The sequence below is a fragment of the Thunnus albacares genome, chromosome 24, assembly GCF_914725855.1.
Source record: "Thunnus albacares chromosome 24, fThuAlb1.1, whole genome shotgun sequence".
Taxonomy (NCBI): domain Eukaryota; kingdom Metazoa; phylum Chordata; class Actinopteri; order Scombriformes; family Scombridae; genus Thunnus; species Thunnus albacares.
Window position 1 is genome coordinate 14,307,399 of NC_058129.1, and position 24,984 is coordinate 14,332,382.

Below are 24,984 nucleotides of genomic sequence, written 5' to 3' on the forward strand. Positions count from 1 at the left end.
GCAAATCTAAATGTGGGTCTTGGCCTAAGATTAGACTGTGGTCAGAGTCTGAAAGACTAGACTGAGTTTAATCCTCCAATCTAAACACACATGACCGCTGGCCAACTGCTGCAGAGGAGACCTGTCCAACTCAACACAGAATGAGACATTTTCACAGTGTAACCTGACGGGTAGAGCATGGAAAAGAAACAAAACACTGCCAGGATTAGGGGGTCACAGTCCCAAAATTCTGTTCAATCGCGCATGGAACGAAAATATGAAAACTACAGGACTCAGGGGTTTAGATCCTACTGGGGCCACCAGCGCTACAGTATTGATGTTGTATGTTTTGGATAAAACAATCCACCAATTGGCACGTTAACCTCCACACGCACCAGAACCATCGACTGATGATATTCTTTCCAAAAAATCAGTCACATCTTTGCCACAAAAAGATTCATATCACCTATAAAGCCTACTAAAAGTGAGGTCTTTATTAGAATTGACATTCCAGTTTAATTAAATTTCAGTTTTGTGCTGAGAGTATCAAAAGGGAATTGATTCCAATTATGATACTTACAGATGTACTCAAAGACATAGGCATAGACTTACAAAGCCCTCCCTAAACATACACACTCTCTATTGCAGACTAAAGAAACAAGCTATTGGTAAATCAAGCTTCCCGACTTCATGGCGTTTTCCATGTAGGAGTCCCGAGGGACGTGACTGCCTGATTACACTTTAGAAAGTAGTGTCAGCCAGTCAATGTCACTTTCTCTTTTCTGGTTTTCACTGTGTTGGTTCTCCTTAGCTTTGGTTAGAGTAATTAGCAAGCGGCAACTACCACGGCTTGAGGTTGAAGCCTGCGCGGAAGTACATTAAAGTGCAATGCCACCGACGGCCAGATACTGGCTCCAAAAGATCTTTGGCTCCAACTGACTCCCATTCAAAAAGCATCAGCTTCTCTCTACAAACAGTAAGTCAGTCATTTCTTTCAACGAGTCATTATGGTCTCAATCACTAAATTCAGGCCCTCAAATAAATGTGCTACTGGTCGTTTTGGAAGTTATTGCTCCGTTAATAAGATTTGAAGACTTTACAGTAGCTTTGATGTCTGCCATGTGGGCGTTGATTGACAGCTGTGATTGACAGTTTGCTGATATACCCTGTTAGCGCAATTCAATTAAAGTTAGATAGCGTTCACTTCAGTCTGAGGTAGCAAGATGTGTTTCCAGAGGGTGAAAGGCAAGAACCCGCACTCCTCACTTCAAAAGTCTGGGCCCCAAACAGAAAAAGAAGGCAACGTCCACAAACTACAACCAATCGGTGACATCAAATCTCACTGGATCCATTTTTGTACACAGAACAGCCTATGGTGGTTAGTCACTTATGGCCTTTTTATGACATCTGTCCTTATATTCTCAGTAGCAACTGCTACCAGTCTTGAGTCGAGTCTTGGCTATTCCATCATGTTTGAGGTGGGGCCACAGAATTCAGCTTAATTGACCCTTTAATCCCACAAAAATGCAAAGAATGTGTGTGCTATATATGTATAAAAATCATCTGTATTAACAAAATACCTCAACAATAATCTACAGCACAAATAATAGTGTAATAATTAAATGCCCCGTGTCGACCTGTGGAAGAATAAGGAACCATGAATAGACAGAATCATGATTGGATTGTTATGAGATTGTATCCCATAGCTTTGTGAAAGCAATATGATGCCTAAAACTGCACATATGCTAACAAAAAGTGAGAAGTAGGCCTATACACTGTTCCTCAGAGCAAGAGAAAGGAGTAGAAATGATGAGAGACAGAAGGTAGTTTGGCATCAAAGTAGCAGAGTGAAAAATGTACGAGTGGAAACTCCAACAACCTGGGTTCATGCCCTGACAAGTCACATTCGTATTTTCTATAAAGAAATACTGAGTTGCAATCTTCCACTTGCGGTTTAAACACAACTTAAAAAAGTTTCCTCTTCTTTCCTTTCTTAACGTGACAGAAATGTAGTGTTCCTCTTGAATAGAGTTGTCAGGTTAAGTGCTGGGTAGTTAGTTGTGCAAGCTTTAACCCACTATCAAAACATTCAGAAATAATAGTATAGTAGAAGTTGTGTCTGCAGTGCAATTTAGTCCCAGGGGGCCATTAGTAAGGGTCATTTTAGACAAGTTTATGTTGTTACAAGGGGTGAAAACTGCTATTACCAAAGATACCAAAACCTAACTCTCACTTTAAGTTATACTTGATGAATATAACCATTATCAACCTTTCCATGTGGCAAACATATGAAAACAGTGTGTCTAATTCATGCTGTCGTCACATAATCCTCTCATGCTGGAGGAATGTAATCTTCACATTATCCACATCCACCACCAGTGTTGGGAAGGTTACTTTTGAAATGTAATAGGTTACAGATCACTGGTTACCCCCTAAAAATATTAAATGTATAAGTAATGTAACTATTTTAATTACTTTATCAAAGTATCTTGATTACTTTTTGATTGCTTTTCTCACAAATGTTTTAAACTGAGCAATCAAGCTGAAAACTCCCTAAAAACATCAATTTAAACCAGGCAGTGTAAACCTCACTGTTAACCTCATTTCCAGCACTGAAAGGCGTTCTTGTCCCATGACATGGCCACCCGCCTTGACGTGGTCGGCTGGTCGCAGGCATGGCAGACTGAGGTTGCTCAGGGCAATGCGCTTTGATTTGATTGGCAGACGAGAGGCGGTGCGAATTCAAACAAGAGAACCAATCGAAAGCAACGCTCAAAATTTGAGCACATACTGCCAAATGAATGGAGCCTGTTTTAGATGTAGAGACAGCTCCTTGTAAGCCGTCCTACCCTTGATGGTGTAGCACTCAAATTTGTCCCGACAGTTTTTCTGACCTGCGTTGTCCGGAAATATGCCAGAAGAAGGCATTCCTGCATAACGAAAAGATGCAAAGCAGCAGAATGAATGTTATAATCACCAACATTTGGATTAGTAACTGTAATTTAACTACACCTTTTTTCTCAGTAACTGTAACAGATTAAATTACATTTATTTTGTAATTTAACGCCATTACATGTAACTAGTTACTCCCCAGTACCGTCCACCACACATAATCTGTGTTTCCGAGTCCGTGCTCATCTCACATCATTGTCGAGACTCCGCTGCGGAGGGTTCGACACCCATCAGCTGCTCTGTGTGTTTACAGTGTGACATGTGTGCATCTGGATCAGTCTATCCTCCCGTGTAGCTGGTCTGATTACACCCAGACCCGGCTGTGTTTGGCGAGTCACACTCCGCCGTCTCCATCCATCTGATCAGGCATTGACACCTGGGCGACCGTTTCCTGTCAGTGTAGAAAATGAGAGCGCCCGTGTCAGATTTATCGTGCCTCCTCCAGGTCACCTATTTCTCCCGTGAACCCCCCCCCCCCCTCCCCCTCCCTCCCCGGCTCGCCGTCGTGACTACCCATGCACAGATGTGTTTGAGCTTGGGGTGGAGGTGTTAGGGAGGTGTGTATATTCTTGTCAACTCTCTGACAGTGTGACATGAAAATCTATTTGTTTTTATGTTGTGAGAGGAGACCATTTGGGGTAAGGGGGCGGTGACGACCCCTTGGAACCTAAACTCCATCCAAACCTCATCTTCTACAAATTGGAAGCCCCCCCTCCCACCTTCTCCCTCTTCTTTTCGTAGCGTGCCCTCGCATCTGGCCCCTCTGCCGGGGCCTGTCATCCATTTTATCTTTCTCTTCTTCAGTACTCCCAGCATGTGTAAGGGGAGGGGGGGGGGGGGGTAGGGTCAAAGGGCTCCGAGTGCATGGCAGCACCTTCGTTGTTTACCTCCAGTTTCGACAGGAGCCTATTTGCTCCCGCGACTTTACTTTGAGCCCGTTTGACTAGGAGGCAGCGTTAAGAGAAAAGGCAGGAGGGAGAGAAGAAGCAGAGGCTGACAACGCCGCCTCCTCCTTGGCGATGGTGAGAGAATCCACTATGCTGATGAGGATGGAGGAAAAGGAGGGGTAAGAAGAACAAGGGGAGGAAGAGAAGGAGGGACAAGAGGCACTGCTGATTCAGCACTGCAGTATGGATTTTCAGCCTCCCCCCCCCCCCCACCGCCCCCACCGCCCCCCTACACTCCTTTCGCAGGTTCTCCTCCTCCCCATGCTCTCGGAGTCAGAGCCAGTCCTGCCAAATGAAGTTCCCAGTTCGCAAATCTAATTTCTTCCCCTTTTCCTGGGGAAAACCTATTGAGGGGCATTAGATTTTCCCTGCCACATAATATCTAGCAAGCAGTGCCTCTAAAGAAATCACCCTCTTGAAAATAAATGACAAATTGGGTTTGGAGTCCTGTGGCGGTTATGCATGTGTGTGTTTTTGTGTGTGTGTGTGTGTGTGTGTGTGTGTGCGTGCTATATGGTGTGCGAACCCTGACCCAGCCGAATGAAGGTAGAAAACAATTCCCACACATTTCCCTCCCGATGCGTCCGCTGAGAGGAGAACTTTTTATTCTCATCCGAGGAGGTTTTGGGGGTTAAGGAGGACTGTGGGGAGAGATTTACAGAGTTAGAAAGAGACTGCAGCTTCGGTGGATGTACAGATGAATTCCCACACACAGAAACAACTTATTCCCACAGAAATATACTTACAGGGCTTGTAAACATCTACAGATGCATACCTACAAATGCAGACACACACACGCATGCACGCACACACCTCCCTGCAGACATGCAGGTTTTAAAGCCCTGATGGATAAGGCCTCCTCACTGATAACTGAGTGTCTGGGCTTGTGTGCAGCCGGAGACTGTTGCTGTCTAATTACCCCAAGCGGGAGCAGCGGTGGGTAGGGCTATTCATTTCCACGGTAAAATAGCCCCGATAACGCGCCTGTTTTTTTTTGTTGTACAGTATCGCAGGGGCCAGTGATTGAATTACAGAGCATCCCCCGGTGACTAAGAGGCGGTAATTACGGCGTAATTTAAGATTACATTATTAACTGGCTGACTTTATTAGAATGTAACTTCACCTCCGCAGTTAGTTACATCCTTATCATAAAAAAGGAGATGATTAAGGGAAAGAGGAAATTGCAGCAATTGTCCTTTTGTAACTGCGAGTGCGTCGCGCTTATTAGCAGTGCGACGCAGGGGCCGAGCCACAGGAGGATTTCACGGCGGTGTTTTGACAAGGTTCTGCACGGAGGTAAAAGGTGTAAAGGTAATATGTTGCTGACCTGAAAGAGAAAACCCACCTGCGTTATAGTTTGGTCCATTTTCTTTTCTCTCTCTTCTATAAGGGAGGATAACTTGAGGGTAGAAGCTCTTGCTGTTGATGTGGTTTACCCTTTTTCTTCATGATCTCTCTTTCTTATCACCATTGTTGTCTTTTGTTTTCAGACACAGCTGTGTCTTTAAAGATTTTATACCAGGTTTTTTACCTGCTAATTTTATATTTGCTTGCCAACTCAACCAATCTCCTTTCTTTTCCTGCTGTATTGACTAGCTGTAGTGACTGCATTTATAGATAGAAAGTGGCTGATATTTGGCCAAAAAAAGTCAGTTCTTTTAATGATTAGATGACATTGCAATCATAAAATAGTGATTTGACGTTGTCTAAGTGCAGCAGCACACCGGTTTCTGTTCATTCAACTGATCACAGACAGTAGAAAGGTTGATTTCATAACGACCTGAAAGTACTTGTGTGGATGCAGGTTGTTCTCGCATTTAAACTTTGGCTGGTTTATTCTGGATGTAATCTAAGACCAGCGGATGAAATAAGTTAGATATAAAGTCTACACGGTGTTCTGTTCTGCTTCTGTTTGCTAATGCTGCCTTTGAGGAGAGGATCTGAAATCCTGACCTGACAGAAACAAATCCACACTTGAAAATACATTAAAACACTCTCAAATGTACAAATAACATCCGCATTTGCCCCGAAGCACTCGCATATACTCAGAGAGACAAAAAGCACAAGCCGCACACCAAACAGTCCAGCTAAACAGCAGCACTGTGTCAAAGTTGACCTGAAACTGAAACAAGATTAACCCTGATCCCGGGATTCCCACACAAATCCTCTCAAAGTGCAAAAACATGAGCCAGGCCACAGATAATGATTACATATCCCTTCATTAGCATCATATCAGTGTTATGGATTAGACTCAACAATAGAAGCCATTGTAGACGCTGCTATCAAGTATCTGAAGCTGAAGACAATCTTCACAGTAGCTGTCGGTTACAAACCCCCCCAAAAAATTAGAGCAGAATGACTTTCTGCGGCCATAAATAAGCAGGATGCTGACAATGACACTCAAAGTTTTGGGGGCAAAGTTGTCCAGTAGCATGATTAAAACCGTCTTGATGTGCAAAGTGTTAATACAAAAAATAATTGAAAAATGATCCATTATGCCTTTCTATGCATTTGCCCTCATGGCCTGTGTGTCACTAGACTGCACGCAGTTGTCAATCACAGCAGCTGGAAGGCTTCATCAAAGGAATATACATTAATCTAAGCTATTGTTGTGCTCTTTTTATGTCTTCTAAGCAAATATGGATAATATTTTACAAATAAATTGGCTGTAAGTTTACTCTTTTTTTTTTTTTCTTGAGTATTAAAACGAGTGGAATTTGTACAGTAGGGGGGAAATAAAAGTGTTTACACATTTACAGAAGGTTAGTATGAATATTTTGCATAATGATTCCTCATTTTCTTATTAACAATGTGTTATAGTATTATATTCTTCCTCAAACATATTTGTTAGTACATAAATTGGTGTCAGTCAAGGTTATAATTTTGTCATACTAGGCTGTTTTTTTTAAATATATTTGTTTTTTATGGATTTATTTGATAGCCAGCAGTAGAGAGATGGCAGGAAATGAGAGAGAGATGCAGCAAAAATCCTCAGCCAGACTCAAGCTGAGATGTTGGAGTTCATGATCGGTGCTGTTTTTGTTTTTTCTCCTCTTATTATTATTTAGCACGTTTATTTATTCACTTATATCGACGGCATTTTCTCCTATTAGTCAAACGTAACACCAGCAAGTTGCTTTGGGTCTTGCTGTAGAAAATGCTTGTTTAAAAAAAAAAAAAAAAACAAGCTCAAAGATGCAGAAATGAGGATCGAAATCTTGAGCGGCGTTATTGGTCAGTTTCACATCCACAACAGGTGGTGGGCTTGAAACCAGCACCCGTTTCACTCGTTAATGTACCTTTGCAAGCTGTTTGCCTTCAGTAATTACTGTGAGAAGCCCAGAGGCTGCAGTAATTCACTGTTTCGCCATAAATGAGGGGGAGACAAATAACAGAGAAGGTGGATAAAGAGAAGAAAAGCAGCTGAAGAGAGAGAGAGAGAGAGAGAAAGAAAGGATGGAGAAGAGCGGAGTGAGAGAATGTGGGCCGACAGGTCATGCTGTGTCAATAACTCTCCTTGCAGTTCAGCTTGTGTAAATTGATTTTTTACAATTTCACCTTGTGACAGCCAGAAAAATCACTACACCTGTAAGTCCAGAGGTGGAGAGAGAGAGATAGAGAGAAAGAGAATAGAGTAAAGGATGTTTTGTAAAGCGAAGGGAAGATGATGCAAGAAGAAGAGGGCAAAGGAAACCCAAACTCTAAAAGTATTGAGGTTCGATACCTAGTTTTTGGCTGATTTGTAAACTGAGAAGCAAAAAACATAAATCATTAAGTTTCCTCTGATGATGATGAGGATACAGGTTGAATTAATAATCTCCATCCCATAACGCCAACACAGCAATTATGGACGATGTTCAGACTATTTCTGCAGCACTTAAACTAATCACATAGTGAACTGTGTGTGTGTAAGAGTCAAGGTTTCTCACAACAATAAGAAAAAAAAAAGAAACTAGGAATGGTTTTCACAGTAACTGATATTAGATTTTGTGTGTATCCGTGTGTGTAGGCGGTGGTATGTTTTTCTTCTGCTCTGTTAACCAGTTTGTCACCGTCATATGGGTGTGTGTGTATGTGTGTGTGTGTGTGTGTGTGTGTGTGCTTCTTACACTCACAGACGTTAATACAGTAACTATCTGTGCAACTCTGAATGAACTCTGCAGCTTGTCAGAGCTGCGGGCATCAACAACTCAACAGCCTCTAAATATTTGGTGAGGTGGAAGGAGGAGGGATGGCGATGAGAAGAGGAATGTGTGTGTGTGTGTGTGTGTGTGTGTGTGTGTGTGTGTGTGTGTGTGTGTGTGTGTGGATGGTTGGACACAGATAATAACAGAAGTTACTTCCGTTTCTAAGAACTCAAACAGGAGAAAAGGATGGTTCTTCTGCCTCCACACGCAGGAGAAGGCAGGAAGCTCAAGCACGTCGGCGGAGTGATGTGTCGTAGCTACTGCCCTGACCTTTGACCTCCTGGCTGCCTTTTAACAGGTTGAATTCAGCTATTTTGGGATGTTGATGATGACATAGCGAGAGGCTTTCCAGTTGACAAAAATGGCGTGAAGGTTGAAAAACAGTGAAGTTGATCAGTACGTTTACATCAACACTAGAAACCAGGTTATTCTGAGAAATCTAGAAGAAACAACGTGTGTTCAGGAACTGTAGTGCTGTAAAATCTCTGTTTCCATGCAGCAAGTCAGAAGTTAGATTTCTTCATCCTGTGCACTGCTGTCACAGGAAAGCTTTTCCTGTTTAAGTCCTCATTGTGAACAAGTAAAACAATTATTAGAAACCAAATTATGTATATACACGTCCACGAAATCTGCTGTTTTATTTCTTGTTTATGGAATGTTTAAGAAGTCCAATTAGAGTGAGTTTTATGAACATAGGAGGTCAAAGACTTTTTCTATTAAGGAGAATCTCATTCCTCAACCTAACCGAGAACTTAAAAATCACCAAATTTGCAGATATGGTTTTCTCTGGAAAGTGAAAACTGTCCAAATTGAAGGGTGACCAAAGTCCAAAAGACCAAAGAGTTTAGAAAATCCTTCACACACTTTTAATGATTTTTTTTTTTTACAGTGTTTTAAGATGTAAGACGTGGGTTTATTTTTAATGTTAGGTTAGTGTTATGTTTTTAACATAGTCAATGGAAGGTGCTCAGAAGGAAAGTTAAATCATTGCATGCATCAGGTGTTTCAGATGCACCTTTCACACCTGTGTGTGTCTGTGTGTGAATGCAGGCCCTTTAAACGCATGAACGCTGCATGTGTGAGGGCCCGCAGCTCTGTAAACATTACCTCATCGCTGTCATGCTGCGGGGGCCGGGGCCCCCCGTCGGCCCCCAGGTCTGTGGGAACAGAAGCCCACTCTTCTGGCTGGAACAAAGGGCAGCCCTCCCCTGCCCCTCGCCCCCTGCCCCAGCCACCACTGCCCCAGCCCACCTCGCAACAAAAGGGGCCACAGGGCCTTAATTCCCAGGCAACGATATAAATGGTGGCCCCCGACTCCCGAGGACGAGGCAGGAACGAATGGGTCTGAAAACCGAATGGGAGGGGGGAGAGAAAAAAATAGCAAAGAAGTCATAAAAGAGGTGCGCCCCCCCTTCTTCCAAGAGGTCCTTTTGTTGATGGGGGTGAAGGGACAGGAGGGTGCGGGGAGAGGGGACCAGGGTGAGAAGAGACAAAGGACAGGTCGGAGAGAGTGGCAGGGGTCAAAACTGCCAGTCACCCCCTCCACACACCCACCCGAACCTCCCTATCAACCACATCATACACACACACACACACATTTCAGCCACCACCCTGTGGAAGGGGACAACTCCTTGGAGATAAACAGACACGAAGGAGAAAGTTTTTCACACAAATGTCCACACATGAGTTGATAAACACATATCGAAATACATCTGGTCCTCTATATCCAAATCCGTTTCTTTTGAATAAGACAGGTAACTTGGATTAAAACTTTATTAAAAGATATTAAAGATTCTTTAAGCTTTTAAAGTGGTAAGCTGCGTGATTGATCACAACATTCGTGAAACATGACTTCAGACAGGACAGTCGATGAAGCTTACAGCCTTGCACAGACCATATAACTTTTACCAATATTTGCTCGTAGTGTCTGCACAGAAAAGCTACTCATGCTGGTCAAAGTGCATCTTAACTTCATATTGAGATACTCCCAAACGCTTCGACAAGCATGTTTGATTTAGCGAAAAACAAGATGCACTTGTAGCAGGAGCACCTTGAAGAAGAGTCTGAGATGGGAGATGAACAGTATTTGATGAGAGCGCCACAGGAAACTGAGGATGGGGGGGGGGGGGGGGGGTGAGGCAGTGGACACAAGCACAAAGTGACTCTTCTGGTAATCAGTTCAGCTTATCTGAGATCATCTGCATCCCTTGTGCACCCACAAGTCAACATGACAACAGTCTGGGACAAAAAAAAATGTCTTGTAGAGTGAGCAGTACAGCAATTCTGAGATTTTGTCTCTTTATGGGACATTTCTGGTTTTGTCTAGACCATGATGGCTGTCATTTATCATGTTAACTAACAAGTGTTTCTTCTTCTTATTCCAAATAAACCTGCTTTTGCCAGAAATGTGCAAGACTTCCTGCTGCAATAGTGGAGTCTTCTTAAAGAGTAACTCCACGCTAGATTCTGAGTGGAGGAAAAACTGGACTTGCCTCTATGAGTTAAAAGAAGTGTCTTACTTGTTACCAAAACCCACCTGTGATGCAGACCAGTACTATAGCTGTACAGGATGTAGAGAAAATGATGTTGTCACTAGTAGTTGGCAGAGTAGGATTATTATCGTGGGTGTAGTTACTCTTTAAACCAGAAGTATGCCTCTGCAAAGATAGTCGTAAACACTTATGTGAACCTACATCACAAAGGGTGTTGTGATTGGTTGATCCAAATGCTGTAAAAAAAAGCATTTGACGCATTTGAATCACTACCAATGCAAAATGATTATTTTTTAACTATAAATCCAGATATTTTTTCTTCAGTGAAATCAGAACACAAACGCTATCAACTGTTAAGAGGATTTTTAAAAAAAAATTTTTTTGCAGTGCAGTCGAGGCAGGGTGTGCACTGGGTTGGTGAAGTGGCTGGGGAGAGTGCAGGATAATTGGGGCTATGTTGTATCTAGTGTCTGTGGCACTTCAGTGCTGGGGGTCAGGGACCTGAAAACACTGGCTCAACAGTTACCAATCATTTCAAACCCCCGGCCAAAGAAAAGCATCGTGGGCCAGCTTTCTCTCAGGGCCACGGCCTGTGGAGGTTCAAAGGGACAGTGAGGCTCACAGAACTGTGTCTGTGTGTCTGTGTGTGTCTGTGTGTGTGTGTGTGTGTGTGCACTCTTTTGAAGGGAAAGAAGAGCTCAGAGGCTAGAAGCTTGAACAATTAGAGCAATTTTACTTCACTCTCCCTCCCTCCCTCTATCTCTTTTTCTCTCCCTAACACACACACACACACACACACACACACATTCAATCTCTTCCAAACAAAGATTCATGCTCTATAGTCTCCGTCCCCTTCAATTCATCCAGCACACAATATATTTAACTTCTGAGCAGTTGATGACATTCAATATTTTCAGCTACTCAGTAGTCTCTGTCCTAAAATTAACAACATGATAATGCGCTCTTGAGAGTTGTGCGAAATTGAAATTTAATGTTTTTCGGTTCATCTTTAAGCGAAACATTTTATCACCACAAACAGCAATAAAGAGAATTTCAAAGTCATTTGCCCCGCGCTCGTTTTGTGAGGCATTTTATTTTCGCTCCTAGGCAGGGGGTTTACCGAGGACCTATCCCCCACCCGCTCCCACCTCAACTTTTTCTTCCTCTTCCTCTGCATAACATTGTGGCCACAGATTGTGTGGAATGCAATTAGAGCGCCTAAATTAAGTAGTAATGGAGAACCCTCCCTACCAGTGTTGCCCTGGCAACGAGCGCTCACAACACCGCCTCTAGTAGTTTTGCTACTTTATCTGCAAAATGCACAATTGAGCTTTAAACCAGCTCTCTGTCTGCAGGAGCCAGGCAGGCAGGGCGGAGGGCTGCAAGGAGGGGAGGATAAAGGATGGGAGGAGGAGAGTATGAGAGAGGGGGGAGGGAGGGGGAGACGATGATGGAGGGGGGGGGGTGAACAGCTGCATGCTAGGAGGTTTCTCTGCGACTTGTGATATTGCTGGCCGTCAAATATTTATTCCACAAACTGTCTAATACGGTGTGATGCGCTACTGTGTGCGGATGAGGGACAGATTTCAAAGACCCCCTCAAAGGATGACGTGTGCTGCGGCGAGCTTTGATTGCGCGGTCCCCTCCAGTAGTGTTACATGACAGAGAGGAGAGAGGCTTCCGCTTTGTAAACAGCCTGTAGTCACGGGGCCTCGTCGACTAATGTGACAAAAAGCTGTCGACACGCGGTAGATTCTCATCACGAGCTTCAGATTCCGGGGAACGGGATTAAATTTGGATGGAAGTAAAAGGTGTGATCACACCTGGAGACTTTGGTTTGAACCGCAGAGGAAAAGTTTACTTCTGATATTTGGCTCCTTTCAACAAAACTTCATACCAAAACGATGGAATAGGTCGATTTCCAATGACTCCCAAAACGACATATATGAGTGTTTTCAGCGTCCTCTACAGGAGCGTAATAATTTTATGGTGTGACAACGCTGTGGTTAAGGTCTGGTCAGGTTTAGGCACAAAAACCACTTGGTTAAGGTTAAGGAAAGATCATAGTTTGGGTTAAAATGACCAAAACACCACAACATGACACACGCCGTTGGAAACGGGAAGCAAACAGCTGTCTCCTGCAGCAAAGTCCACATTTTGCCATCTAACTATCTAGCCATCCACTCAACCCGCCTCCTCATAATGAGGCAAAATCCTCTTATCAAGTCCAATATACTGACATCATCTGAACTGCATCACTTCCCCGGGTCATAATTACTACGGCTGCTAGGAAGCGTAAAGGTCATTTTTGTCGGCCTGAATTTTAGAGCTATACTGTGGTTTTTCTTGTGAGGACGGGCTGCTAGTTGCTAGTTTGTTGTACCTTTAGCTACTTTCATTGAGTGGAGGTTGGAGGATTGTGGAGAAACCTCTGTGATACATTTATCAGAAGAAAACAATGGAAATACATGAAGGCTATGGAGCTCCTTTCCCCCTTTCACAGAGTTCAGAGGGTATTTTAGGTAAAGAAGATATCAAGTCAAGCCAATTACTCACCACCAACCAGGCAGTTTCTCTCTTCTGTGGCACAAACCTTTTCAAAAAACTTTGCACCACATTTGTCAGCCATTAATTGCAATGTTGGCGGGTCGATCCCCTGAGATCATCTTGTCTAAATGTCAGCGTGTCGTTGACTAATGACGAACGAGCATTTCTGACATCATCGTGGTTCATGAATGCTACCTTTTAACCAAGATATTCCTGTTCAGTTTCACTCAAGACAGTTAAATCACTATTTTATGATGGTGGAAGCTGAGGTCGGAGTTTTTGAAAAGCTCCATTTAAGGTATTAAACCAAAGAGAATAAGAAGTGTGTCATGGAGAGAATATGACCTTGCATCTGCAGTGCATGCAAACAGGTAACAGGTGTTGTGTTTTGTATTATTTAGATGGGAGTCAACTTTGAACCAAGCGTGCGTGCCGCAAGTCAGGCTTTGTTGCAAATCAGACTTAAGTGAAGATAACCGGGCCACCTTGTTGTCCTCGGGGCCTCGGTCCTGCAGATGTCAGCGTGATGTAATTTCATGTATGCACGCACACGCATAGACTCACACGCAACTCGAAAGCATGCGCACAAACTGTTTTTTTTTCCCCCCTTTTTACATTTTCACATGACAGCTGTGTGCGTTTAAAGATGACCAGGTGCCACGGGTTTTTAATTTGGATCGACACACACACACACACACACACACACACAGAAGCGGAGCGAGCAGGACACACAGGTGCTGTGCAAATGGCTGACTGTAGCCGTGCCAAGAGGATGTCCCAAACAGAGACAGAACAAGCGTATGGCCCACACATGTTGCAGGGGATTAGGACTCTTTCGACAAAACGGCCTCTCCGCAGAAGACAAAATATATCTGAATCGCCTCCATGTGTTTTCACTTGCCTGGAAACTATTTTTCTTTGGTGGTAATTTGTACTATATGAAAGGGGTTTGGCAAAACTACTGTCTCTGTTGAAAAATGACTGACCTCGCTCAGCGAGAGCAGGCAGGTGTGTTTTAGTGGAGCATGAACATTACGAGGGAGTGTTTCAGGTTTTGGATGATTGGCCTGCTGGTGGATTTAAGTGTGATTATTGACAGAAAAATCTTTTTGTTATTCATGCTTCAGACTTGAGCGAGGACAAGAAGCTGTTCTCGAAATTTAGAACAGGGAAGATTGGTGATATTTGCCCAAATATGATTTAAAATAAGAGTTTTGACGTATTACAAGGGACTACTTTTTCTCCCGTGGTTGTTATTATCACTACGAATGTCTTAAAACTGAATTTGTGCTCATCAGTTAACAGGTGAGTTGACCGATGGGACAAAACTCATTGGTGTTTTGCTCTAAGAAATTATCACACCTTTATATGAGCGCTGCAGAGGTGTGAATGAACAGACTGCTGTCCACAGTACGGGTGGTAAGGCTCGAGGCGGTATTAAAGGCAACGTGAGATGTCTAACACTTAGCATCACCAGTGTTTTGTGTGACATCTCTGTGATGTTTTAGACGTATAAATATGCACCGCTCGCTATTTCGGTGCCTGCTCATCTGGCTGGGTGAGAAAGTAAGGTACAAGAATGAGGGAGGATGGAAATGATGAAAAAAAAAACAAAAAAACAAGATGAGGAGGAGAAAAGAAGCAAAGAAAAGGAAACTTTTATGAAGAGAAGAGAAGCATGCTGTTTTGGGTGTTCAAAGTGCGGCAGGATGGCGGCCAGGAAAGCCGGCCAGGGTGTGTTGTTGTGGTCTACCGGCGCAGCGATCGCGGGGGTCTGCTGGAGAGAACATCACATCGCTTCATCGCCGTGGCAGCAGCCAACCACAGTGATCCATGCCAACACGCTTGGCCAGCAGTCCCACAATCCTTTGGTGCGTGTCACTGATGAAGGAAGAGGCCCTCACTCCATAGCGAGTGCTTTTGGATTCGTATCAACTCCGGGGCAGCGCGTTCCACCTTTAGGCTTTGAAATAGCCGCCTCTACATGATTGTTTTGATAAAACATCACAGAAATCAGCACACCATTTTTACTGAGCTCACATTAGATCACATGACACATCTTTCCTGAATTCCTTCTTTATGCGTATATATCAATATATGTTTAAAGGATAATGTGTTATTCTATATGTCTCCTATTGTCAACAAATCCCATGAAAATGCAAAACCAACCACACTTTAATCGGCCCCTTGATACTTTTTGACTTCCCTACTCACTCGTGGCCAAGCCCATTGTTTCCTACTGAGCACACAAGTCTTTAAAGACCCTGAAAACATATTTTTCTCAGGCAGCTTTTTACTATGAGTGATGTACTCCTACATGAAAAACAAATATTCTGCCAAAGCTAGAACAGTTTTGATTGTTTCTGTATTTGAGAGATGTTTGTGTGTTTGCCTGCGCTCTTCTCTCTGGTTTGAAGTGGGTTTGGATCAGTTTTGAAAAATAGTGATGTCACATACTTCTCAGTTTAGCAAGATTTGGATCAAAATGTGATTACAGTTGAGTCGGTTGGCTTATGTTGGCCGGCCGCTGACAATCAAATCAGAAACTAATCCCACATAGATATGATGAAGCTGAGTTTTAAGTGTTTAAATCTTAATAAATAATACTTAACTAATAATACTAACTTTAATTGATGCTTATTGTTGTGAATATGTAGTTTTATTTATGATTTATGATTATTACACATTTTATGCTCTGTGTATGTGGGATTATGGGATGTGGACTATTGAGACAGTTGTATCATTGCACTATATCCTTTACATTTGGGTTTAGTTGCCTTGAACGACAGACTTTGACTGACATGAGGAATCCATATTTGTTCACTTTTGTTAGGAACTTCTGTGTCATTAAGCACTAAGTCAAATGTGTCAGAGTTCTCAGATAATCAGAGTTTTCCAGTTGTAATCACGACTTTATGATTCCTCCCATGTGACATGAATGGCATTAGCTGTATTAGCCTTTGGCTACAAAGGTAATACTTGTTAGAACAATTCCTTTGTTGTTTTTTTGCTCTTATTTTTAAGGATTTCTTGACAGTAAGAACAATGTAGAATATTGCCAGCCTTATCCTTTTAAAAGAAAAATGTCACAACAAAAGACTAAGCCTGCCTTGCTACTGTCTTTTAAAAAAAAAAAAAAGAAAAAGAAATATGCACTTGTTCACAGAAGAGCCAAAAGGCCGGCAGTCAAGAAGGCTTTGCAGGATCTGTGGGTCCAAACCTCACCGGTTTAGTTACATCCTAACCATCCATTTACTGGCTGGTTTAGGTGACTTGGGTGGAGAAGTCAGACGACTGGCAGGAGGAGAGTGTGTTTATAGCATAATGTAATCCATTATGAGTGCTTTAACTAGGCCACCCTCACACCCTTTTACATAGCCGCTAGCCCACAATAGCTTCTCTCCTGCTGGCCTTTCTTCTCTCAAAGCAAGAGGAATTTCTGTCCTTCTTTTGCGCTCTGAAGTAGACAGAATCATTCATTCAGTCGTTCTCATTCTAACATCAAAAAACTGAACTAAATGAATAGATGTAGAGACAAAAAAAAGCTAAAACCCCATCATGCACTCGACTTCATGACAGATGAAATCAGCAGTATCATACAATATTCTTCATATTCTCTACGGTTTCACAAATGATAGTCAACGTGTCGTTCTGAGCTCTCACCTCATGTGGAGGAGGTGTGAGGAGGCATCAGGAGGTGCAGAGGGGCTAGAAAAACAGCAAGAAGGAGGTGTGTGCAAGATGGACAGAATGTGCCGGCTCCTCTCTGTCTTCCCGCGCCTCGCCGGCTTTGACGTGGCGAGGAGTGTGAATCGCGCACATCGCGAGCAAACGTGCGCACAAGCCGCTTAAAGACACGGCGGTCAGGGTGTGAGGCATGAATCACACATGTGAGCGCGCGAGGACATACATGAGGACCCACACGTGGAGAATCACACACGTAAACACACACGTAACTGCCGCATGCAGCGATTTAGCAGAGAAAAAGGAGGAAAACAGACACAAAAAACAGAAGTTGAAGTGAGTCGCAACATTTCAACTGATATTTGAGAGAGTTTTAGTTTTTTAAATCCACAAACTCACCCAAAACTTCTTTTTTTCAAGCTACTAACTTCCTGCATGCACTTTTCCCAAAACAAAATCATCTAAGAGTTTACTTTTTTTTGTCGCTTTCCGGTGATGTACAGCATTTTTGACAGCACTGTTGGTACCAAACTGCCCGTAATCGACTTTTAAAAGATCGAAGGCGGAAGGCGGAAAAGAGAGCGAAATGACTAAAGGAAGGAAAATTTAGTATATGAAGTTTAGAAAATATAATTGCAGGCTGCTGAGGGAAGCAGCAGAGAGGAAGTGCAGCAGACTGGAGTATGTGTCCCTCACACACACACACACACACACACACACACACACACACACACACACACACACACACACACACACACACACACACACACACTACCTGGGGAGTGTGGATACGGTGCTCTCCTCTTTGGCCAGAGGCTGGTAAATAATGGATGTGTTGGTGGAAGCGCAGGCAGTTTGAAATGTAAATGTGACGGATGGAGAGCTGTGTGTGTGTGTGTATGTGCGCGGATGGATCATGGATTTGTGTGTGTGTGTGTGTGTGTGTGTGTGTGTGTGTGTGTGTGTGTGAGATGCTGTCACTTGTGGCTGGGACTGCTTATGTGTCTAGAATGGTGATGGGCCATCCTCCCAGAAGAGAAGAAGAAGAGCAGGAGAGAGGTGTGTGTGTGTGTGTGTATTCAAAACAGCAAAGAAGAGTGGACGCAAGAGAGATGCATCAGGGAAAAGCAGAAAGGAAGGGTGTAAAAAAAAAAAAGAGAGGAACAGAAAAAGAGAGAAAGGAAGGAGGAAGAGGCTAATTAGTTCTGCTTTGACCCAAGAAACCTTCAAGCACAATCATGAGGTGGAACGAGATGTGTTGATATGAATGAACTAGAGGAGAGATGAGCACTGGGGAGCACTGTTCAGTATCATCTGATATTTCCTGGTCGTGTGGACAATCCTGAAGTTTTGGCCATGTAGCTCAACCAAGCTGATCAATGTTGTGAGTTCAAACTTGCTCTCTCTCTCTCTCTGTTTGTGAGCTAAATGCTGAAGTCAGCAAGCTACTATGCTCACAATGGCGATGCTAACATGCTAATGTTAAGCAGGTGTAATGTTTACTGTGTCGTAGTTTAGCGTATTAGCATGCTAGCATTTGCTAATTAGCACAAAACACACACAAAAAAAGTGTTACAAATATTTTGTCCACTCTATTAACATACATGAGTTGGGCAAAATGTTAGAACATGTATAAACTTAATAAATGTAGAATTTACAGCACAGCTGTTGTATTGGATTGCATTAGATTGCACAGGTGTTCCTAATAAAATGCTTGGTGAGTGTATATGTGTAGCAAATTTCATGACAAACCAACCAATCATTGTTGAGACATCTCTCTAGAAAACATAACTCTATATGCCAAAGTCATGGTGTCGCTATAGAGGAAAAGTCAGGAGAGCATTGAGGTCATTAGGATTCATCCTCTGGCAACCATGAATGTCTGGACCAAAATTCGTCCCGGTCAGTGTGGTAGATGGAAAAGTCAGAGTACCACCAAAGTCATTAGGCTTCATCCTCTTGGGTCCATGAATGCTTTTACATATTTTCATGGCAATCCGTCTTATAGTTGTTGAGATATTCCATCTGGATTAAAGTAGCGGACTTATGTAGTGACATGCCGCTAGCAAGGCTAAAAACGCATTGAGAACAGTAACAAAAACCTAAACCTATCACAGATAAGGCTGTGTTGAGACCCCTCATTTGTTTTAATGTAGCCATCGTGTTGGCACAATGGGGGACGCAGAGGGCTACAGCAAAACAACAAAACATGTATTATCCAGCACAAAAAGTTAAACCAGTCTCAACTTTTGCCACAACTCGATGCGATAATGCGATGTCGTCTGGCAATGTGCTGCGCTGGCCAATAAAATACATGCACTCTGTAGTGTGAACAGCTTATTTCTACTGTTTACTGGATACATTGAATCCAGTAAAAGATGAAAAAGACTGTGTCTGGCCTACAGAATATCCACAACATATGATATACAAACTTGAATGAAAAGCATGAATGAGAAACAGCACAGAAACCAGTCCGACCAGATCAGTGTCACATGCAGATGTGCGCCGCAGCTTGTCTCACAGTGCGATCAGACTTTGATTGAACTGCAGCTGTGCCACATATTGCATCAAGAGAGTTATTAGTCCCTGATGAATCTTTTAGCTCCCAGTGAAGAACGGCTTGTGTAAAAACTACATCCCTGGTCTAATGCAGCGGTGGAGGTCAGCGCTAGCATATGGCTCTCTCTGTGTGTGTGTGTGTGTGTGTGTGTGAAAGAGAGAGAGTGTGCATGTGTGTGTGAGGGTGAGAGCACGGTGAAGAGTGTAAGATGCCAGCTGGCCCAAACATGAGAGAGACGGAGGATGGAGTGAGCGAAGGAGAGAGGAAGAAAGGATGGAGGAAAGGAAGAAGAAGGGAGAAAGGGAGTAAGTAGGGAAGGAAAAAGGGGGATGGATGGATGGATGGATGGATGGATGGATGGAACAGAAGGAGACAGAGATAGATGAAGTGGGAAGGTGAAAAGCATGGAGGGAAACAAACATGGAGAAACTGGCATCTGTTGCCCTCCCAACCCCCGCCATCTCCACTGTTACCACCAGCTCCCATTGGTGCTGTGTGTGTGTGTGTGTGTGTGTGTGTGTGTGTGTGTGTGTGTGTTTGTGCCAGCAGGGCACCAGAGAGCCAGGCTGTCTGAATCCCCTGACAGCCACTTGTCACTCTCCCCTCAGACCATCTGGGCCCTTTCCTCTGTCTTATCTCCACACACCCACTCGCACACACACACACACACACACACACATTCACACACATTGTAGGACCTCTGCCTCCTGTGGGACACCTGTTCGCCCCGTGCTGCGTCTGTTTGTGGGATGGTCAGCCATGTCTGTGGCGTCCTGCAGAAACAAGGATAGTTCTTTTTACATTAGTCACCTCTCGGGCGCAGTCGAGTGTGTTTAAGTCCAAAACAGTGTGGAAATGCTGATTTTGTCGCATTGTTGTGTCGCTAGTGTTTCGATTTTTGAACCGTTTTTTGGAATTACAGCAACCGTTTGTTGTCTGAGAGTCTTTGTTGTCATTTAACCTTCTCTGCTGATCAGAGCAGTTAATTAAACATAAAGAAATAAGCATCAGTCCACATTTTTGTTGACCACTGGTTCATTTTCTCAAGGTTATAAAATAAAAACATCCAGCAGTTCCCTCATTTTTTCTGCCCTCCTTTGGAAGCTGAACCACTTGTTTGCATTTTATCAACTGGTACCAATTGTGTTGAGATAACATCTAACAGAGCTTTTACACACAAAAGACACCAGGTTCTCCTGCTATATCGACCAGCTATCTGGAGTCAATCAATCATGATGTTTCACAGCAGACGTTTGACTTGTCATAGCATGAAAACTTTGCCTATGCAATGCTTTCATGAACGTTATTGGCTACACCTGTGTTTAACAAGTAAAAATGCTGTAACGAAAGAAAAAAAAGGTTCATTCAACTTTGTTTAGAAGGTTTTCAGTTGCGTGTTTGGCTCCACACATGAGATTTATTGACAATAAACCCACTAATAATCTAAAATTGGGGTTTTGTCTGGGACAATCATTGTTTTGATCACCTTTCACAGCATTTTTTGTCACATATGGCAACCCAACTGCTTGCTGACACATACCAACAATGTCTCCCTGCGGGGGGAGAAGCACAACACATAAACTCTACTCTCATGTGTTGCCATAAAAGGTCAAAATTTAGATTATGATTAAGCCACAAAAGCAACAATACAGACCTTGTTTGAGGTTGAATACTTAAAGGAAACTTGTTGCAGCATAACAGTCTTTACTGAGCTTTGCTGCTTAGCATATAAACATGAAAATGAAATCCTAATTTTTGTGTTTCCACCAGTCTTTGTCCCTCTCTGTCCCACTTTCCTAAATTTCTCTCTCTGACTCTCTTGTGTTTTAACGCGACATGTGTGCTGACCGACTGGCCGCCGAGGCACGACAGAGGAATTGTCACCAGCAGTCAGAGTGTGTATTATCTGTCATTTCGGGGGCCATGGGACTCAGTTTAATGGATAAAGCCTGCGGAAAGCCCAGACCGACGGCCTCTTTATATCTTTATGGGTCATACACTCATCTTCCCAAACACCCTTAATACGCTTTATCTCTCGCACTCCCTCCTTCTCCTCTTTCTCCCGCTGCATACGTTAAGTGGACACACACGCACACACACACACACACTCCTTATCTTAACTCAGTTGCCCTTGATTTGTGTGATCCGTTGATTTTTTTTTTTTTTTTTCTTCATCTTCTTTCTTTCCCAGGGAATTTCCTGCTTGTCCTTTACGAAATGAGAGGAAATGAAGGATGGGACTTTGGGCCTCCGAGGCCATAACCCTTGTAGTCCCACAGCAAGGCTCCCTGGGATATGTAGGCGCCTCCGGACACAGGGACACCAGGAGGGGGTCTCCCTCATCGGGAAAGGATGGCATGTGAGTGCGTGAAAGAAAAAGAGCAAAAAAAAAAAAATTGACAAGAGAGGACTGGGTGTGAGGGAAGAGGAGGATGGAAACTGAGAGGAGAGCAGAAGAGCGCGTGTCAGTGTCTGTGTGTGTGTGTGTGAGAATGACAAAAAAAAAAAAAGAGAGAGAGAGCAAAAGGGGAGAAATTGTGTGTCAGTGAGGAAAAAGAGCAAGTGTGTGCGTGAGGGACAGCTCGTCCTTCAGGCTCACCTCGGCCCCCCGGGGTCTGTCTTCTCGGCAGCAGCGGCGGCGGCGGTGGCGTTTTACTGGCCCCGGCTGACGGCCATGAAATGGCAAGAAATTTACTGCTCTGGAGCTTATGTATGTGAAGGCAGAGCGAGGACCAGTCGTCTTCATCTCTCCATTCATGCCTTCTTCTTCCTCTCCTCTTTCCATTCCTCCTTCTTTCACTCCCATCATCATGCTTTCCCTCCCTCTCAGCCGCCCTTCCTTTCCATCCATCTTCATTTCCTACTTCTGTTGCGCTCCATTTTCTCTTCTTTTCCCTTCGTTTCTCCGTCTCTCGTGCTATCACTTCCATATAAACACCTTAAAGGAAACTTTTTATCCCTCGCTCGTTTCCTTACATCCCTCTCTACCTGTTTTCTGCCTTTCTCCTCCTCCTCTTTTTATATATTCACATCAACTCTCATGTTTTCTCACTTCTTCCATCAGTCCCTCCATTCTCCTTCTCTTTCTCTATCCTCGTTTATCTTCTATCCCTCCCTATTGCCTGTCATTCCTCTCTTTGCTATTTCCTTTCATCTTTTTCCTCTCTGTTCCTCCTTTTTTCCTCTTCATCCATTTCCCCAGCTATCCTCCTGCCCTCCATCCATCCCTCCTTCAACTTTTTTTTTTCATCTTTTCTCCTTTTCACCATCCTTACCTCACACCGTCATCCCTTCCCTTCATTGCTTTTAGCAAAAACAGTTAAAAACCTGCATAAACTGCCACACATTTAAAAAGACAACTTTATAGGAGCACTTTCATTTCGCCTATACGAGTGTTTCACTTAAATTCATGTACTTCTCTGTAGTAGCACAGCGCTGGCTAAACACCCACCTAGTTACGAGCCTCTCAGCACATCATCCATACGGCTTTTTAAAGACGAGAAATATAGCAGACGCCCAAAAATTTAGCCACGGATCCTGTTAACATGACACCAGCGAATTTGAATATTTACAAGCATGTATGAGGTTGAGAAAAGGCCACGCAGACCATGACAGTTTTGGTCTGTCATAAAGAATGTAAGTTAAGCTGGAGTGTGTTCGTCCACAGCCAGAGAGCCTGACACACAAGGAGTAGGAGGGGAATATAAAAGGATTAGCAGCTCCAAATTAATACTTGGAGAATTGTTCATGCAGGAATGTATTCACACACATAAGACAGACCTCTACATGTTCAGTTAAGCATATTTATGTACAGTGTGTATTTGAAACCAATGTGTATAATGAACTACTTCCACCTGTTTCATAAAGATGTTTTCTTGTAGATGGAACTGAGCTGTATTCGCTCACACTTGAGTTTTGGTGAGCAGATAAACTACTACTTGTTAGACTGCTCCTTATATATTTTTTTTGACATCTGGAAAGAGAAAACAGTGTGTCAGTTTTGCTGCAGAAAGATCTCAGTAAAGTGTCAGACTTGTCTCTCTATAAGTAGAGTAAACTGCGTGTCACATTTTAGGGATGGAGCTCACACTCTTTTCCAGAGCAGCTTTATGAGCAGCTAATAGTAGCAGAAGCAGCCGCAGTTCGTTATTAATAGTTTTTTACAACCTATTGAGGTTTTCTACCACCTACTATTTTGTATTTTTGGCCATCAGTTTTATTTCTTACAATAATATTTAACTGAGCAACATCTGCAAAGTCACTTAAACAGAGTCCAACCGTCAGATGATCGGACAGGTTTTACTAACTTACTTGGAAACGAGAAAACAAAGGCAAGCGTCAAAATTATCACCTAATACATAAGTTTTAACGTGTATTAGATTCTGCAGACTTTGTTCAAATTCAGCCTACTGTACTTACTATTGCACATATAATATAGATTTTTTTATGGTAAGACTTGACATGAGACTTAAAAGCTACAACATTCACACCTCAAATTCTGATCTGAACCCTGAAACAACTGAAAAATACGTAAAACAGCATCAGACAGGCCTTAAATGCATTGATGGGACTTGGTTTTGTTATGTAAAACAACACTATTAACATAACTTTGTGAGGAAAAATCATTAAAATGCATTAATATTTTAATGATCGGCATTCAGACAGGTGAAAAACATGATAATTTTGTTATTGACTTGACACTCAGCTGCAAGGATGTGACCAGACTTGCTCCAAAAGACTTAAAGATTCCCTCCAGACATGTTTCAAGACATATATACTCTTCTAGCTGTGATGTCACAAGTCATCCTCGTAGGTACACGCCCCAGATTTAAGGTGACCTCGAAGAAACTCTCAGCAGATGAAGAATTTGAAACGGTCTCCTAGTGTCAAACTCTGCACATACATCATTCTGCACAGAGAAGCTCAAACATCCAACTGAGGAGGCTCTAATTTCAGGTTTGTTCACTTTCGCAGTGAATAAGCAATCTAGATAATGTGGCTGCGTGTTTACAACCTGTCTGATTGTGCACGACACAACAAACAGAACAGACCTTGATATCTGTATCATCAGAATTATAAGAACTGCGGGAGTGTCAGAGGCAAAAATGCCCTGATGCTTTTTCCAGCGTGAGAATCGCTGCTTAGAGTACAAAAAAAAAAATGTAAGAAAGTGTATCTGTCTGTGTGTATGTCAGTACAGTCTGCAGCATGTCAGCCGTGAAAGGCCTCTACACGCCGTTTGAGCTCTCCTGAGTGAGAGAAGTGTGACAAACAGCTCAACAGGCTTTGGCACGCCAGCTGTCCAGAGGGGACACACACGGATACAGGCCGGAAAATTCACACACACACACACACACATGCAGGTCCATCCACACGCATAGGAATGGTTGCACATGCACAAACATACACAGACAGGCTCTCTCATAACACACACACACACACACATATAAACACATTCAACAAGGAAAAACACACACACTGCTGCCAAGCGTGGCACAGTAATCTTTAGTAATGCCATCGGTCCTGGGGGCAGAGCATCTGAATGATGCCAACGGCCACACAACATCAGAGCCTCGGTGCCCTGCCTTCCCACAATCCTCTCCACGGGCAGCCAATCCACTGTCAGACAGGAAAAA

General features: G+C 43.2%; 1 protein-coding gene across 11 annotated transcripts in view; it reads left to right on the top strand.

Moving 5' to 3' along the window:
• Positions 1–24,984, top strand: part of pou3f3b (POU class 3 homeobox 3b) — a 185,543-nt gene that overhangs the window by 113,994 nt on the left and 46,565 nt on the right. For 9 of the 11 annotated variants that reach the window (XR_006400993.1, XR_006400989.1, XR_006400986.1 and 6 more), the window contains one exon: positions 21,540–21,707. The exons of 1 other annotated variant lie outside the window; for it this stretch is intronic. The gene's annotated coding sequence lies outside the window, so the exon portion shown is untranslated. Of the gene's footprint in view, positions 1–20,527; positions 20,539–21,539; positions 21,708–24,984 lie in introns of those variants that run through there. One more of the 11 variants, XR_006401002.1, reaches the window with a different exon arrangement.